We start from the raw sequence: 16,262 nt of genomic DNA on the forward strand, positions 1-16,262 counted from the left end.
CTATGTTCAATTAGTGCTACCCATATTTTTTGACATTTATTTATAGGGGAGGGGATGCCACAGCATGGGCATGGAGGTCAGAGATGAACTTGCTGCAGTCATTTTTCTCCTTCTACCATGTGGGTCCAAGAGATTGCATTAGTGCTGTCATACTTGCATGATAAGCACTTTTACCCACTGAGTTATTTTTAGAAAAACTCTTTCCACATGGGAGGAAAAATGGCTATAGGCTACTTTAAGTCTATATTACCTTTATGGCATTATCGTTCAAGATCCTAGAGTGCTATAGTTTAAATTTAAAATGTCCTCCTTAGGATCATGTAATTGGACACTTGGTCCCCAGCTGATGGCACTGTTTTGGGAAGTTGGGGAACCTTTGGGACTTGGAGCCTACCTGGAGAAAGGTCACTATGGGAAGGCCTTGAAGGTTACACTGACTTCTCGTTCTGACCTGCTCTCTGTCTGCCTCCTGGTACATGCCAGGTGAGGAATCATCACCACATGTTCCTGCTACCCTGAGTTCCCCCAAGCTATACCCTCGATGATTGATTGAAACTTTGAAACTTTGAACCAAATAAGCTTACCTGCCCTTAAGTTGTTTCTGTTAGGCACTTTGACACAGCAGTAAGAAAGGTATACACAGAAGATAAGGAGTCAATATTTTGCAATGACCACAGTGGGAAAGTCCCCAAACCAGTCACTATAAACGGGGAAGAAAAACAGGATTGGCCAAGCCTAGGTAGTGAATTCACTGCTGCCTGAGGGAGATTAGACTAGCCCCACTAAAATAATGCAGAATGGACATAGGTGGCTTCCTAAAGGAGAATGGAAAAAAGATGTCCAGAAAGTGTGTTTTCCTTTTCCACAATTACATTCTCTTTTCTTAAAATTTCTCATTCTTTACTATATGTTTAAAGGGTATTGGCAATATGATACCAATCCTTGCTTAATTGGTTGTAGATAGATGGCTAGATTTATAGGGTCGATAATGTTCTAGGTGCTGGGGCTGCAAAAAGGGAGACCTGGGATTTCTAGCCTCATAGAAGTCATAGGAGAGGTTAAACAAGTAGACAGACATTACAAAGTGATGGAGTAACTACTAATAGGAGTAAAATCCTTTGTCTTTGAGGGGCGTTGCTTCTTGTCGTGTGTGTGTGTGTGTGTGTGTGTGTGTGTGTGTGTGTGTGTGTTGTGAGGAACCAAAGGAACGTAAACAACCAATTCACTTGTTTTGGAATCATTAGACTGGTAACTTCTCCATGTATGGCCTTACATAATACATTAGTTCTCAGTTTTCCCAGGCACAAAATGAGGTTAGACTAGATTCCCTAGATTCCTCTTAGCTCTAAAATTCTAAATATTTGACTATTGTAGTAGTTACTGTAGTACTGCAGTAAATGGATTGTAGTGGTGGTTGTTTATTGTTATTGGAGTGGTACTTGTCAGAGTGCATGTGAATTAAATGACCACTAGATGGCAACCGTATCACAGATCATTTTGCTATACAGACCATTCTAAATGTCAAAATATTTGAGAGTTGAGTAAGACCTTAACATTTCAGTCATGTGAGTTAATCATTAGAAAATATGCTATTTGGACTAGGTAAATAAAATGACTAAGTTCCCACAGTTATCATTAACACAAACTTTTGGTTTTTATTTCATTGGATTTGCCCTTCTTTGAAAGAATATTTGTAAACTCTCTCTCTCTCTCTCTCTCTCTCTCTCTCTCTCTCTCTGTGCGTGTGTGTGTGTGCGTGCGTGTGTTACTAAACTTGATAATGTTACTTTTTAATTTTTCTTAAAGTGTCTTTGGGAACTGATTGTTCAAAATTTCTCTGATCTAATATAGTTGAGCATAATGTCGTACATATTACAGGTGTGTGGGATTACAGTCCAGCACTCCAAAGGCTGAGGTATAGCCACCAGTTTGAAGCCAGGTTGGATGCATAGCAAGGCTCTGTCTCAACCAAACAAATCAAAAAACAAAAAATATCCCCACTCAGATGAATGAATCAGCCAACAAATGAATGAATAAAACAAAAATAAAAATAAAATGACACAAACAATGCTGGACACAAAAGTAATATCACCCATGGATTATTATTATACTCTGAGATCTGCTTAAAGGAAATTCACTTGAACATGTTAGAAACAGGGTGGATTGTAGATTTCAACACCCACTTCCATTCAAACACATGGCTAATCTGAGGTTCAGACTTTAGCAGCTTCACGTTTTCCTGAAGGCCCTGGCTCAAAACCTGGAAAGGGCTTTCTCTAAGAAATTAAATATCTTTTGTAGTATTTCTGCATCAAACTCCTTAACATTAATATCTATGCCATACATAAGCCTAATTAATAGTAATAATACTTATTAAATATGGTTATCTAATTTTTGGTTCATAGTAATTAGATGGTATGAGGGAATTTGAGACAATAACAGTACTAAGAGATGGAAGTGACAGCCGATAGCCCATGGACAAGGGGAGGTTTTTCTATACTCAAAGCAACAAAACTATTATAGCATTTAAAGAAAACAGATGTTTATAATTACAACCTTGTAATTCCAGATATGTATGCAAGAGCATGTTAAATTATATTGACAATCTTTTGTGGTATGCAAGTTTTTATTCAGAAGGATTTTATACAAAATGCTTTGATGTCTAAAAGCAGAACGTTTTGCTTATTTGAGAGAATCACTTATGTCATGCTTATAAGTGAAAATTTACAGTAAATCCTTTTATTGAGTGGAGTTAAGAATGGACCATGTAATATAAATAGTGAGTGTTAACACTCTCGTTTTCTTAGTAAGCTGAGAGTAAATTACTGTAGTATGTGGTGGTAGAGTTGTAGAAAATGCAAAGTGCTGTATAATTGAAGCAGTCAAGATGATGTCAGTTAGGAAAAGAGCATGTACACATCCTCCCCAAAAATCTCTCCCTGTGGAGATGAGCTGAGAAACCAAAATGCTAGAAGGTGAGAAGTAGAGGAACATAAGAACATGAGAATAGTTTGTTTCCCCCTCCCTCAATTTTTTCCTCAGCCCCACCCCACCCCACCCCCCGCACGCCTCAGTGCAATGGTCTCTCACTCTGTATACCAGGCTGACCTGGAACTTAATAGGTAGCCTAGGCTGGCCTTGAACTCACGGTGATCCTTTTGTCTTCACTTCCTGAGTTCCCAGATTACAAACATGAATCCGCAGGCCTGGCTTCCATCTGGCTAAATTCTCTATGGGTGGTGAAATTCAAGGCAGTCTTCCATGGATGTCAAAATGGGAACCCTCTCTGAGGCAATACTGAGATGTGATATACAATAGTGGCTCTTCATGAATGCATTTAAAAACATGGCTCTCCAATGGGATGAGGTTTCCTGAGTCTAAGGGACCAGTTTCTGTGGCTCTCTCTCTCTGTTTTGCTGTCCCTACCTTGTTACAACATGAAGGAGCAGAGTTCTGTATAGTATCTTCTTCAGGTTATTTTCAGTTTTATTTTATATCTGTTCCTAAGGGGGAAACGGAGATATTCAACCTTTTTTTCCTCCTGTTTCATATGGTCAGGCATTAGCACTTACTTCCTCTCCCTTTAATCTTCTTGACGAACTTATGCTTTAAAAACATAAGTTGCTTGTTGCAGGAATTTCCCAATTGGTTTCATAGGGAGCAAAACAAGTTTGCTAACACATATCCACATCTCTCACATGTGTGCTGATTGAATTTCTATATTCCCTCAAGCCAAGCTCATGCTTTGCAAAATTGTTAATGGAGTTAGAGTCAATAAATAACCAGAAAATGTGCTTTACTTCAACATGGGAATTTCAAATTCACATGTCCATTACTGGAAAACAAAATCCCTATTTCCCACTTATTTTGGTTATGTTACAGGGTCATGCTCTGGTGTTCAGATGGTATGAGCATTCTGGTATAAACTTCGTCAGTCAGGCTTTTCTAACTCCAGTTGTAAAATTGTGTCTCAAGTTTTATATTTCCTCTCAATCCCAGAGGCATTTAGGAAAGAAAATTAATTTATCTTAAATTGTATAAAATGTTAAAGAATCAAAATAGCAAAAGCCTAATTGTGCAAATCTGTTAGCTTTTTTCAACTCCAAATCCCGAAGCATAATTTGTAAATTTAATAAATTCTCTCATTCTGGGCTTTTAGTTTCATTTGGAACTTTACCTTCAGATGAGAAAAACGGACATTTCTGTCTCTGTAATTCAACAACTGGGTGAGAAAGTTACATATTTTCAAAAGTTTCCTATTTTAACAAAACAGTCTCTAAGGTTTCACAGCAGAAGGCAGAAACGCCAGCCTGGAGGCCCAGAGGAAACTCCTAATGCTTATTCCAATTTTGTCTATTTTTCATTCTGAGAAATAGACCCATAGATATCAGTAGATTTTACTTTCTGAAGTTTCTGCTTTTTATTTTAGTATAAAGGATGTTCTGGTGGTAGAAGTGCACAGAGCAAAGCTTATCAGTGAGAAGCCAGGGCTTTGTAGAAGTGAAATGCTTTTGCATTTTTAATGTCTTTCTGGAAACCTTTAATTTGCAAATGCCACTTTGTCTGTATGCCTCCGTTTTTAACCTATCCATTCAGTGATAACTTGGGTGACCCTGAGGCTTCTACTGAAACAGAGCCCTCTGGGGATATTTTCTACTCTCTCTGACTTCAAAGGAAAAGGAGTTCAGAGGGAGTGAGGCATGTTGGAACTAGCTGGGCCAGGTCCCCCCAGGAATATTTTGAGGTAGGAATTTGGTATATATTATGAATTACAATTTCAGAACATTTGATTCTACTTTTAACGATATTTTCATATTTTGTCTGTGTATATACTGTGAAACTGAATGTTATGTTTCATACAGATTTACAATTTCTTTATACAAGAGTAAATTGAACTTGAAAAATGAAAATAAAAAGAAAGAAAGAAAACTCCATTCGAATTGAAAGACAATTGCATGGAAAAAAAAAAAATGTGATGTGCCCCTTCCCCTTCACCAAGCTAAACATACATCCTGAAAGATGATGTTGCACACTGTCCTACTGGCATAGAAAGGAATTTAGGGTGGGAAAGGGTATGAAAAGCCCACCACCACCTCCTTGGCGATTCTAATTTGGTCTGAGAGTCAGTTTATAGAAGTTTCTTTCTACGTAAAAAATAATTAAAACCCATTAGCACGTTTTTATTGTCTAGTGCAGGAATTGGCAAACTTTGTCTGTTGCTTGTTTCTTTGAGTCAGGGTTTTACTCTATAGCCCAGGCCTCTCTAGTGTGGGATAACAGTTATAAACCGCACTAGACTGACAAGATATTTCTGGAAAGAGGCAGATAGCAAATGTGCTCAGGTTTGCAGACCACTCTCATAATAATATTCAGCTCTGCTCTTGCGGCATGAAAGTAGCCAGGTACAATATGTAAATAACTGGGCGTGGCTATTCCAGAACAGCTTCTTCTACAAAAACTGTTGGTTCACAGGCCATTGTTTACTGACTCCTGGTTTATTGCATGCTTGTATTCTTTTCTTTTCTTTTTTCTTTTTTTTCTTTTTTTTTTTTTTGGTCTTTTTGAGACAGGGTCTCCTTGTACCTGGAGCTCACTAGGTAGACCAGGCTGACCTTGAATTCACAGAGATCCACCTGCCCTGCCTCCTGAGTGCCGGGACTAAAGTTGTGCACAACACACCTGGTTATGCTTGCTTTCTTAATACATCCCAGGTACTCATGTCAACTGCTTTACCTATATTGATACATCTAATGAGTAGTACCATTACTGTCACCAGTTAATGGACTAGAGGAAGAAGCCAAAGGTCAGAGAAATTAACGAACCTATTTAAAGATACCAGGTAAAGGCAGAACTAGGATTTGGCTTCAAATCCATATGCTTCTGGGTGTTACTCTATTCTTTGAACTTGTCTTCCTATCTAAGAGCTTCCATGAGGATCTTGGTGGTAAACACTAGGAAATATAAGTACATTTTATCACTCTAACTGATGAGTGCTATAGATTAACAATCAAAATAGTTTGACAAAGATTGTTTTTCACATGGTTTTTAGGTTTATCTAAATAACATGACTCAAAATGTTTCTAAAATAATTTTCTGGGTGCTGGAGAAATGGCTCAGTGGGTAAAGAGTAATTGCTGCTCTTACAGAGGGTTGGAGTTTAATCCCCATTATTCACATGGCAGCTCACCACTGCCAGTAACTTCAGTTCCAGATCTGATGCCCCATTTGGCCTCCGTGGGTATTGAATGCATATGGTGCACTCAAGTACATGCAGGCAAAACACTCATAAAAATATAAAATTAATTAAGTAAAAATAAAAATAAAATAATTTGCTACTTTTTATTTTATTCATATTTTGGCTTAAAAGATGGTATTTTCCTACTTTGGATATACTTTGCATACCTTTTTACATTTTGCCCTCTCCAAAAGCAAAAGAAAAACTTTGTATTAGTTACTTTTCTGTGGTGTGATAAAACACTGTGGCCAAGGGAACTTATAAAAGGAAGAGTTTATTTGAGCTTATGGTTCCAGGGGAATTAGAGTCTGTCATAGTCAGGTGGCATAGTGGCAGGAGGTGGCTGGAGCAGGAGCCAAAAGTAGAGGCTCTCGTCTTTAAGAAAGCAGAGAGCTTGGCAAGGCTTAATAACTCTGTAAGCCAGCCCCTAGTGACCTGCTTCCTCCATCATGGCCACACCTTTTAAGACCTCCCAAAACAGTACCACCAACTGGGGACAAAATGTCTGAATACTTGGAGCCTATGAGGGACATTCTCATTCAAACCATCTTGCCACATTGTGTACTTAAACCCAGGTCTCTGTCTCTGTCTCCCTCTCCCTCTCTCTGTCTCTCCCTGTTCTTCTATGTCTCTCTCCTTTCTCCTTCTCCCTCCTTTCTCTTAAAAAAAAAAAAAAACTCAAAGCATTTTTTTCTCTTCTCATTATCTTTCTAAGCAGTAAAACCAAAAAGCAATGTTTTACAAATGGAAACAATGAGAAGGCTTTGGAAAATAGTATTGATTGTGAATTATCATGCAACATCAATGTCATTCCCATCCTCTGGGAGTTGACAATCTCTGAAGGGCTTTATCTTCAGCTGGAATGTGCTCATAATGTGGAAAAATGTATGCATTTTTACAATAAGATTGTTGGATTGTTATTCAGGCAGAACCACTCATTTGATGAGAAAAATATATCGACAGTTTACATTGGTTTTTCTCCACCAGGGAGAGGAGACTCCTTATTCTGTCTGGTCTTCCACCTGGCTCTTCCTGTCTCCTGGGGCAGACCTAGGCTGAATGGGAAAATAACAGACTAGAGGGTTGCCCACATTTTCAATGTCAAGCTTTTCTATGATGCATAAACCTTTCACAACTCCTCTCTTATATGTTCCAGGACAGAGGGCCTCTGAAAGGAAAAAACTGAACTCAAAGCAAGGACTTGAACTTGTCAGATATTTCCAATGAACCTGACTAAAGCAATAAGAGCTTCTCAGTTCAAAGGTTCCCTCTTAATCACTCAAAATAGTACAAACATATCCCAAGTAATGCGCTTCCAGGACAAAACCATGTACCCACATATGTGGACTTCTGTGACTGAGACTCCTGTGGCATCTTTACAATGGAGCCATTTTACTTCTAAAGTTCATCCTGGTTGTAAGATTGAAGTCACAGCTCTTTTGGTATGGATAATAAAACTTCTCATTATGTCTCTGAATGACTTTGGGATAAACTCCATTACTGATCTGATGCAGCCAAGCTAACTGTGGTGGTTTGAATGAAAATGTCCCCCATAGGCTCCAAGTGTTTGGACATTTTGTCCCCAGATGATGGCCCTGTTTTGGGAGGTTTTAGAAGGTGTGGCTATCCTGGAGGAAGCATGTCACTAGGGGTGGGCTTAGAGAGTTCTTAAGGCTTGCCAGATCTCCAGTCGGTCTCTTGCTTCCTGTGCCTGCATGATGATGTGAGAGCTTAGCTTCTGCTCCTCCTCCAGCCACCTCTGCCACCATGCCTCCCTGCCAAGATAGACTGTAATTCCCCTGGAATTGTAAGCTCAAATAAGTTCTTCCTTTTATAAGTTGTTTTGGTCAGTGTTTCTATCACAGCAGTTTATTTTGGGGAGTAGTGATGAAGGAGTATGGTTGTCACCAACATCACCATCACCAAGACATGTTTAGTTTAGAAATCCGAGGACTACTCTTTGCTAGGCATCCATCTCTTTCCCGCAGCTCTACTTTTAGAAACCTCCACATCCTGGCATCCCCCGTATTCATCTTATTTTTGTCTACCTTTCAAACCTGACCCCTCAGGGCTCTCTGTATCTTATTCTTTGTCTAGCCCTGGGGTTCATATGTCACTTGTGTTTGAATATTGCCTTGCTGTATTGTTTTTAGGAAAATTAATCTTTTAATTGTAATTAGGTCCAAATGAGGGGAAAACTGGATTAAATTTCAGATACCAGGTTGATTTACAGTCCTCTAGGACAATCAATTAATATATATGCTGCTAAGATACATGACATAAAAACTAAAACTTTGGAAGACCAAATGTTTCAAGGGGAACTCCTTGCAAATGTACCAGAAAGTGTACACATGTGATAATGAAAAAGAACAAGCTACACATGCAAACCATTTCATCCCGTTTTAGAGACAGCAGAGTCAAAAATGTGATGTCTGAATCCCTTAATTGTCTAGGGAGTGAATTAATTACCCACTTACTGATGTAGAATTGATACTCTGGGAAACTATAGAGCTCATTTTAATTGGTCTCAGAGAGAGATAATTACAGTCTTCTTTATCATTCCTGCCAAAATTCCCTTTTCTGGAAAGAGTAGAAGACACAATAAGATTAAACATGTGATTACAAACCAGCAGTAATCTGTCAATTCTTCTATAGTTTTTAAACTCATTTTTATTACATTTTATTTATATTTGTGTGTGTGTACATGTGAGTGGGTATGTGTGTGAGCCCCAGCTTACCAGAGGAGATCAGAGAATAACTTGAGGGAGTCTGTTCTTTCTCCACAATTTGGATTGGGGAATCACACTCAGGTTGCCAGGCTTGGCAGCAACAGTCTTTGCCTGCAGAGTCATTTCTCCAGCCCTTGTACTGTTTCGTAGAAGCACAGGTCATTTCAGTCTATCATTTTTGCCTGGTAAGCATAAAATATTCTTCTTGGTATTTTGCAAGACCATTGTTTTCCCTAGAGATTCACACTTTCCAAAGCAAATTAGTGACTACAACCTCCTCACCTCTGACCAAAAGTACTTGTTTTTATGTTTATAAATGTCATATGTAGTCACTCTAGGCCATTTGGAAAACAGGTAACAACCCCTGAAGTTATATAAAAATACCGTTCATCATCTTACTGGCCATAAATAATCATTGTTACCATTTTGAATTTATTTTCCTTCAGTCCCCATTCATTCATGTATGCATTAGCATGCATATACAAATGAGGTCACAGTAAGAATACTAACCAAAGTATAACTGGCCTATTTCTTTACCTGCTTAGCTGCAGCCCTCCAGCTCTACTTGATCCCAGTTATTTCTAGGAATCCTAGGGATATCCCAAAGAAGCCCCTAGTTTCTCAGATGCTGCTCTATTTGTTATTTCCACTTTCTCCCCTGCCTTGTGCTCACTGCTGCATCCTCAACATGAGGACTGGGTTGCACATAAGCTGTTCAACAAACGGTTTTTGAAATACTCAACAAATAGAAATGAAATACCCATTATAGTTGGAATATAAAATGCACCCCATCAGCTTGTGGAAATCTTGGTCTACAGCTGGTAGTGCTGTTTCGGGAGGTGTCAGAAACAAGGAGTTAGAGTCTAAGTGGAGGAAGAGGTCACTAGGGGATGCTGGTTATCAAATATCTTTCTTTAGTCCCTCTCCTTTTCCTCTCTGTTTCCTTGTGAATGTGACGTAAACAGCCCCACACTCTCTTGCCACCATGCTACTCTGCCTGGTGTCTGACCCAGAGTAGCAGATCCATCCAACCTTGAGCTGAAATCTTTGAAACTATGAGCCAAAACAAACCTTCCCTTCTTTTAATTGCTTCTCTTAGGCATTTGCTAGCAATGAAAACTCAGCACAATATTCAACTGTGTCCAGTGGCTGGTGCTATTTCTGAGATTCCGTTATTCCACTGAAGGTACTGAATACCGTCCTCATGTTCTTCCCGACAGCCTCACAAAGATGGACGGTTGCTTCCCACAGAGGGGTAGAGGCCCCACTACTATGCTTTTTGCCATCTTTTATTACTTAAAACATCAGTTGCTGTGCCTCACTGAAAACATTTTCTTAGGTCTGTAGTCCTTTTCTTGGCTCAGATATGAGTCTGCAGGGTTGGACTCAATTTTTTCTCCTCCAGGTTTTCAGCATGACATTCCTCTTTCTTCTAAAAGTTCTCATACAAGTGAAATTTGCCTACAGTGGGGAGAACTTACATAGCCGGTATTCAGCAAACACTTTTAGAATACATGAATAGGAAGTACAACATTCCAGTGCCCAGACTAGGTATTTTACTCAGGAAATGTCTAAGGAAGTGGGAGAAGGCTAATATTATCTTACTTGCCTTGGAAACAATGGCAGTGAGAGTAGTTGCTCTCACTATGGAGACCAGGCTGGCTTCAGTCTCACAGAAATTTGCCTCCCGAGTGTTGGAATCAAAGGCGTGCTCTATCATGTCCTACTGTGAGTTTTTAAAACCTCAGTTAGGTCTTCTAGCAGTATTGTCTTAATTTTTTTCCTCCTTGAATCAATGTCTGTCCTGCATCCCAGAATATCCTAGGCTGTTTTTTCCCTCTCCCTGACCCTCCCACCACCACTCCAAGCATATCTATATATGCAAAGATCAGAATTTTTACCTCCATAATTCATTCTCTCTCTCTTCTCTCTCTCTCTCCTCTCTCTCTCCTTTCCTCCTCCTCCTCCTCCTCCTCTCTCTCTCTCTCTCTCTCTCTCTCTCTCCTTTCTAGGCAATATTCTGAGAAGCTGAAAATATTATCAAATTTTCTACCTTACATTCTTTCTTGAGGAAGATGGTCAACAGAATTTTTTCAGGTGTTTGAAGAATTTGAGAAATTTGATTTCATATGATTTATTTATACAAATAAATCAAAGACAAAGGGATATACAATGACAATTTCTGTTCCATTCACTTGTCAATCATTGTTTCTGTTCCCAGGACTTTGATGTGGGATTTCATAATTTATATCATAAAGATGGGTGGATTCATGGTGACTGAGGATATGGGGATACAGCTCCCTCCAGCAAAGCTTCCCCAAAGGTCTCCTCTGGGCCAGGGGGAAATTCTGCAGCTAAAGATCAAATAGCAAAGTAGGAATGGTACCCAGGAAAGCAATCTGGTATTCTTCAGGATGATTTTGAAAATGATCCCGGATCTTATTTGTATTCTTTCCTGACATGAACTTGTTTTCTGGTTTGTATCAGGCACTTTGCTGCTCCTTGGTCTTTTCTCATGTCATTCCCAGCTGGCACGACACCCTAGCAAAGATACAGGAACAGTCCTCCAGGCCCTTTTCTAAAGCCATCTGTGTTCTTTAGGGCCTGGCTTCAGTCCTTCCTCTTTCTTGTTCTAACTATTCTGGCCCTTAGTGAGTCTCCTTTTACTATGAATACATCACAATATTTGGCAGTTAGCTAATATTTGGTATTAGATAAAGTCATTGACTGGGGATCAAGACACATGTTTTAGCTCAAACTCTATTTACAAGGTTATGTCTTTATGTTCTATCACTTGTCTGAATTCTCCAGGTCATTATATACATATATATATATTTTATCTTACTCTTTCTTTAATTTTTCAACTTGTTAAGAAAATCAGAATCACGTGGTTGTTAAAGCTTGAAAACCTTAGTATTCTGTTTATACATGTGATCATTTTCTATCACTCATGGTTAAGAATATTTCACAATTAATTGGTCTGATTCATAAACTTGGCAATTAAATTCTACTTTAAAATATATTTAAATATGACATGCTTTTTATATTTTAAATTTCTATTTTCTTTCTTTTTAAAAATTTTTTATTGCGCTTTTGTACGTTTCATACAACAGTTCTTAAAGTTAGACCACCTCCCCATATCCGTACTAGTTTATATGTTCTTAAAATTTAAAAAATTAATGGAGCTAGGTATGATAGCACAGGCTTGCCAGTACTCAGCAGGCAGAGTAGAAGGAGCCTGAATGTCAGGCCAGCTTGGGATGCATAGAGTTCAAGGCCAGTCTGGGCTATGGAGAGAAACTATTTCCAAAAAGAAACTCTCTGCTATAGAGAAGTAGGCAGAACAGAGGAAGTTTTTAATTTAATTATGCCACTTCTGCTGCTCAGCTAGATTTGTATTTTACACAGGATCCCATTTGAGATTTTTCCCCTTCAAGACTACCAGGAGCTGGGTACAAAGAAGAGCTCGATATACGGATATTTACTGGTTGATTCAAATCCTCAGAAAGCACTAATACTTTAATTTTTTCTTTCTAGAAATAAGGGAACTAATATTAAACATTTATTGCTATCTTTTGAACTCATTTCCAAATTACCCAAGGGCTCCCTGTATTTCCAACATCTAGTAGGACTATAAAACAGTAATGTCAAACTCTACAGTTTTTCAATGTATTTTTGTTGTTGTTTTAATATAAAACAAAGGTTTTTCAACTGGAGTATTTTTTCCTCCAGGAGAAGATATGTGTAATAATGTATAACTAAACATTTTCAGTTGTCACAACTGGAAACATGCTACCAGAATCTAGAGGGTACATGTCTCTATGGCGATGCCAGCCAAGGACTTCTTTCCTTCTTCCACCTGGCTGTTAAGCAATGGAACTATTGATAGACTTTTGGAGTTCCCTAGAGATCCCATTGGAGGGGTACCCTAACTGCCATATTCGATGACCCCACTCAGCTCAAAGAGACGAGGTAGATCACTACCACAATCCTCTAAATGGCAGTTATGGTCAACTCCTCTGAGGTGGGAATGATGAGAACAGGAGAGAGACACTAGACAGGCAGCTTGGGACAGGGACCCTGAAAGCAGCAATTCCAGAAATCTCCTTGCTTCTCTGGCCAGGAATGCCAGAAGGGAGATCTGGTTTAAATAAGCACCCTTGCCTAGAGGCTATAGTGAGGCTGGGAAATGAAAGTCCTGTCCAAACATTAATCCCTTTGGTGAACAGCTTTGGAACTGATCTCTAGACTTTCTTGCAAGACAGGGACTATATTGATTTCCCAACTTCAGCTCACCTCCTAAATGATTTTAGGGTTCCCCTTTAGAGGTAGGAATATTATGGTAGCCATGAAGGTCCACTAAGGGAAAACCATCGCCTTCTGGTCAAGAGAATGGAACTCTCTGGCCTGGGTGGAGACCTACCATTCTAATTGAGCAGGCTGATCCCCTAGCTAAGGCAGATTCACCTTCAAGCTGTGCTAAAGAGATAGGAGGATAATTACCCTTTAATGAGATAATGAACTTTTCCTTCTCCAAAGTCCTGCCTTCTTTGAAATCACTGACAGAGCATATTCATGGCACTTTCTAAGTCTGCTTGCTTTTATGGATTACTCAAAAGAGTGTAACTTTTCCTTGTCTTCTACCTCTTGTCTAAGCAAGCTTTCCCTAACATTCTGAGCTTCAATCTTTCTTTAAAGCCCCCCTCCCCAAACCCCTGGCTGCTTATCTGACAAGGCTGAACCCATGCCAGACTAACACAAACTGCATGACTTTTTCCTCTTTCTCTTCCATCTTCCTCCTCCAGGCAGCTTCCAAGATTTACAGCTTGCTGCCCTGGAGTTTTTCTTTTAAACTCTAGGAAAACTGTCTTCAAACTTTAAAAATAAAATAAATCTAAAGGAAGTAGAGAAATGCTTCTTTTCCTTATTGAGGGTTAAAATGATGGCTTACTAGTATTTACTTTTTCTGATGATCAATACAGGTTTTTCACATTCCTCCAAAACAGGCCTAATTTCTTCCCTCAGCATAGTATTAATATTAGTTACATTTTGTGGGATTAAAATAGTTTGAAAAGTAATCATCTATAGTTATCTCTTATTTTGTAATTAAAAAAACATAATTAAAATATTCAATTAACTAGACAATCAATTTAGCCATTAAGTTTGAGCAACAGAGCCTATAACACCATATTGTGCCTACAAATGTTATTCATCAAGTCATACAATCCTTCTATAGCAATTTCCCTGAAATTGATATTTTCCAATGAAGACAAGTTTAATTACAGTAAATGACTTGCATGCATATATGAGGCACATGTCTAGACATGAAGATGAAAGAGTGATGCCATCCAGTTTCTCAGAAATTATCTTACTAGTGAAGAGAAAAGCAGGGACTCATGGTGTTCATGTAAATTGTACACATTCACTCCTATTTTAATTTTCCAAACTCTAGCTTTAAGAATAATATTTTTAAAAATGACTTGAGATTCTGTTGTTTTTGCAAACAATGGTACAGACATTTAAAATTTGCAGTTCCTAGACTGACTCATCTGTTTGATTGACACATCAAACACCTATATGTCTCTCTCATGTACCAAGTCCCCCATAGTAAAGACCGGAAAACAAGGATTTTGTTCATTCGTAGTATAAAGGTGATTAAAACAGATAAGGCCAAAACTGACAGAGAAAACACATCTATATTTCTTTATATAGATCTGTCTGTCTGTCTATCTATCTATCTATGTATCTTTCTCTAATACTAAAATAGAATTGCAAAAGTTTCAAGCGCATACAAATAAAGAGTTCTCATGTTTCAGAGGAGGAAAACAATTGTTAGTGATTGTGATATAGGGCAAAAATTCATTTTCTGTTGTTATAGCAAAATACCAGATTTTGGATATTTGTAAAGCAAAGACCTTGATTTAGTTCACAGTTTTTAAACCTTAAGTCCAATAGATAGCTCCTCTGTTCAGCCTATGAGTGCCCTTCTGACTGTATCACAAATAGTGGATAGTTTTATGGTGGCACATGTAAGAGAGATTGATCACACAGTGAGACAGGAAACAAAAGAAATTGAGGAGTTAAGCTTGCTCTTAAAACAAATTGCTCTTGTGGCAACTAATCAAGGCCCCAAGAAGACTATTCTAATCTGTTCTAAGTGTGATATATCATGTTTGAATTCCCATCTGCCAGGACCCATTCATAGAACTTCTATCACTTTAATTTTTCTTTTTGAATCATTCATTTATTTATTTAAATTTATCTATTTATTTAAATAAAATATCACACTATTGCCCAGGTTGACCCTGAACTCAAGTCAATTCTCCTATTTCAGTCTCCCGAGTACTGAGACTATAGGAATGTGCCATCATGCCCAACTTTTATCATCAGTTAATACCATCCCAGTTCTAGCACATGAACCCTTGGATGATAAACCACATCCAAACCATAACACTGACCATTAACAAGACCATTTTTTATTGTGTCAAGGACTTTGCAAAGCTTTTGATATGCTAACTAAACATCCTTTGAGGAGATATGCTGTAGCCTACCCCAAGTTCATTAGCATATGTGTCATTTTATTTGTCAAGATTAGACTTCTGGAGGGTACACTTTGTAAAATGCTAGTCAACTCTAAAGGAGTAGGGTGAATGTGGACGACGACAGGCCTATGGAAATATTTGACATAACATCAGGGAAGAAGAGAGAAATATAATTCTGTTATTAAAAAAAAACTGTGTTGTGTCTAGTATGTAACCAATCTCACGGGGCACCAAAAAGCTCCTGCCCAAGGAAAGGGCTGCTTTGGAGATTATGTTTGAACAGGCTGCTGAGCATTCTGTATGGCTTTGCAGTGTTTCGTGGTGGCTTCCTCCATGCACCAACCAGGAATCTATTTAGTGCCATATTAACATGCAAACTGGCTTACTCATTCAGCTTGTTCCTTTCCTGTAATTAAACAGCAACTGTACATGAAGAATAAATCCCAACACAACTTTCTTCCCCTCCATTTTTCAGGATCAGGAATTTAATCTGTGGGCTTAAATCCCATCCACCTTTTAAAACAAACCATTGTGGCAGTTTTGAAAGCAGTATAGAATAATTCTTTAATTATAAATAATTGTTTCATGTATTTGGCAAGGAGGCCTGCTTGGAATTGAGAGGTCCCCAGGTCAAAACATGGAACTCATTCAGACATCAAAGCTTCCTCTGTCCTCTCTGGGGGGCAAAGAGTAGACACATCAGTTTGATCCAACACATGCTTCTCTTGCAATCAACGAGTTATTTATTGTTGAACA

The 16,262-nt window shown here is 38.5% G+C and overlaps 1 pseudogene; it reads left to right on the plus strand.

The window, feature by feature from the left end:
- The first annotated feature begins 301 nt into the window (after positions 1 to 301).
- Positions 302 to 16,262, plus strand: part of LOC103736200 — a 123,792-nt pseudogene continuing 107,831 nt past the window's right edge.

This window comes from Nannospalax galili, unplaced genomic scaffold, assembly GCF_000622305.1.
Source record: "Nannospalax galili isolate Female #2095 unplaced genomic scaffold, S.galili_v1.0 scaffold150, whole genome shotgun sequence".
Lineage (NCBI taxonomy): Eukaryota > Metazoa > Chordata > Mammalia > Rodentia > Spalacidae > Nannospalax > Nannospalax galili.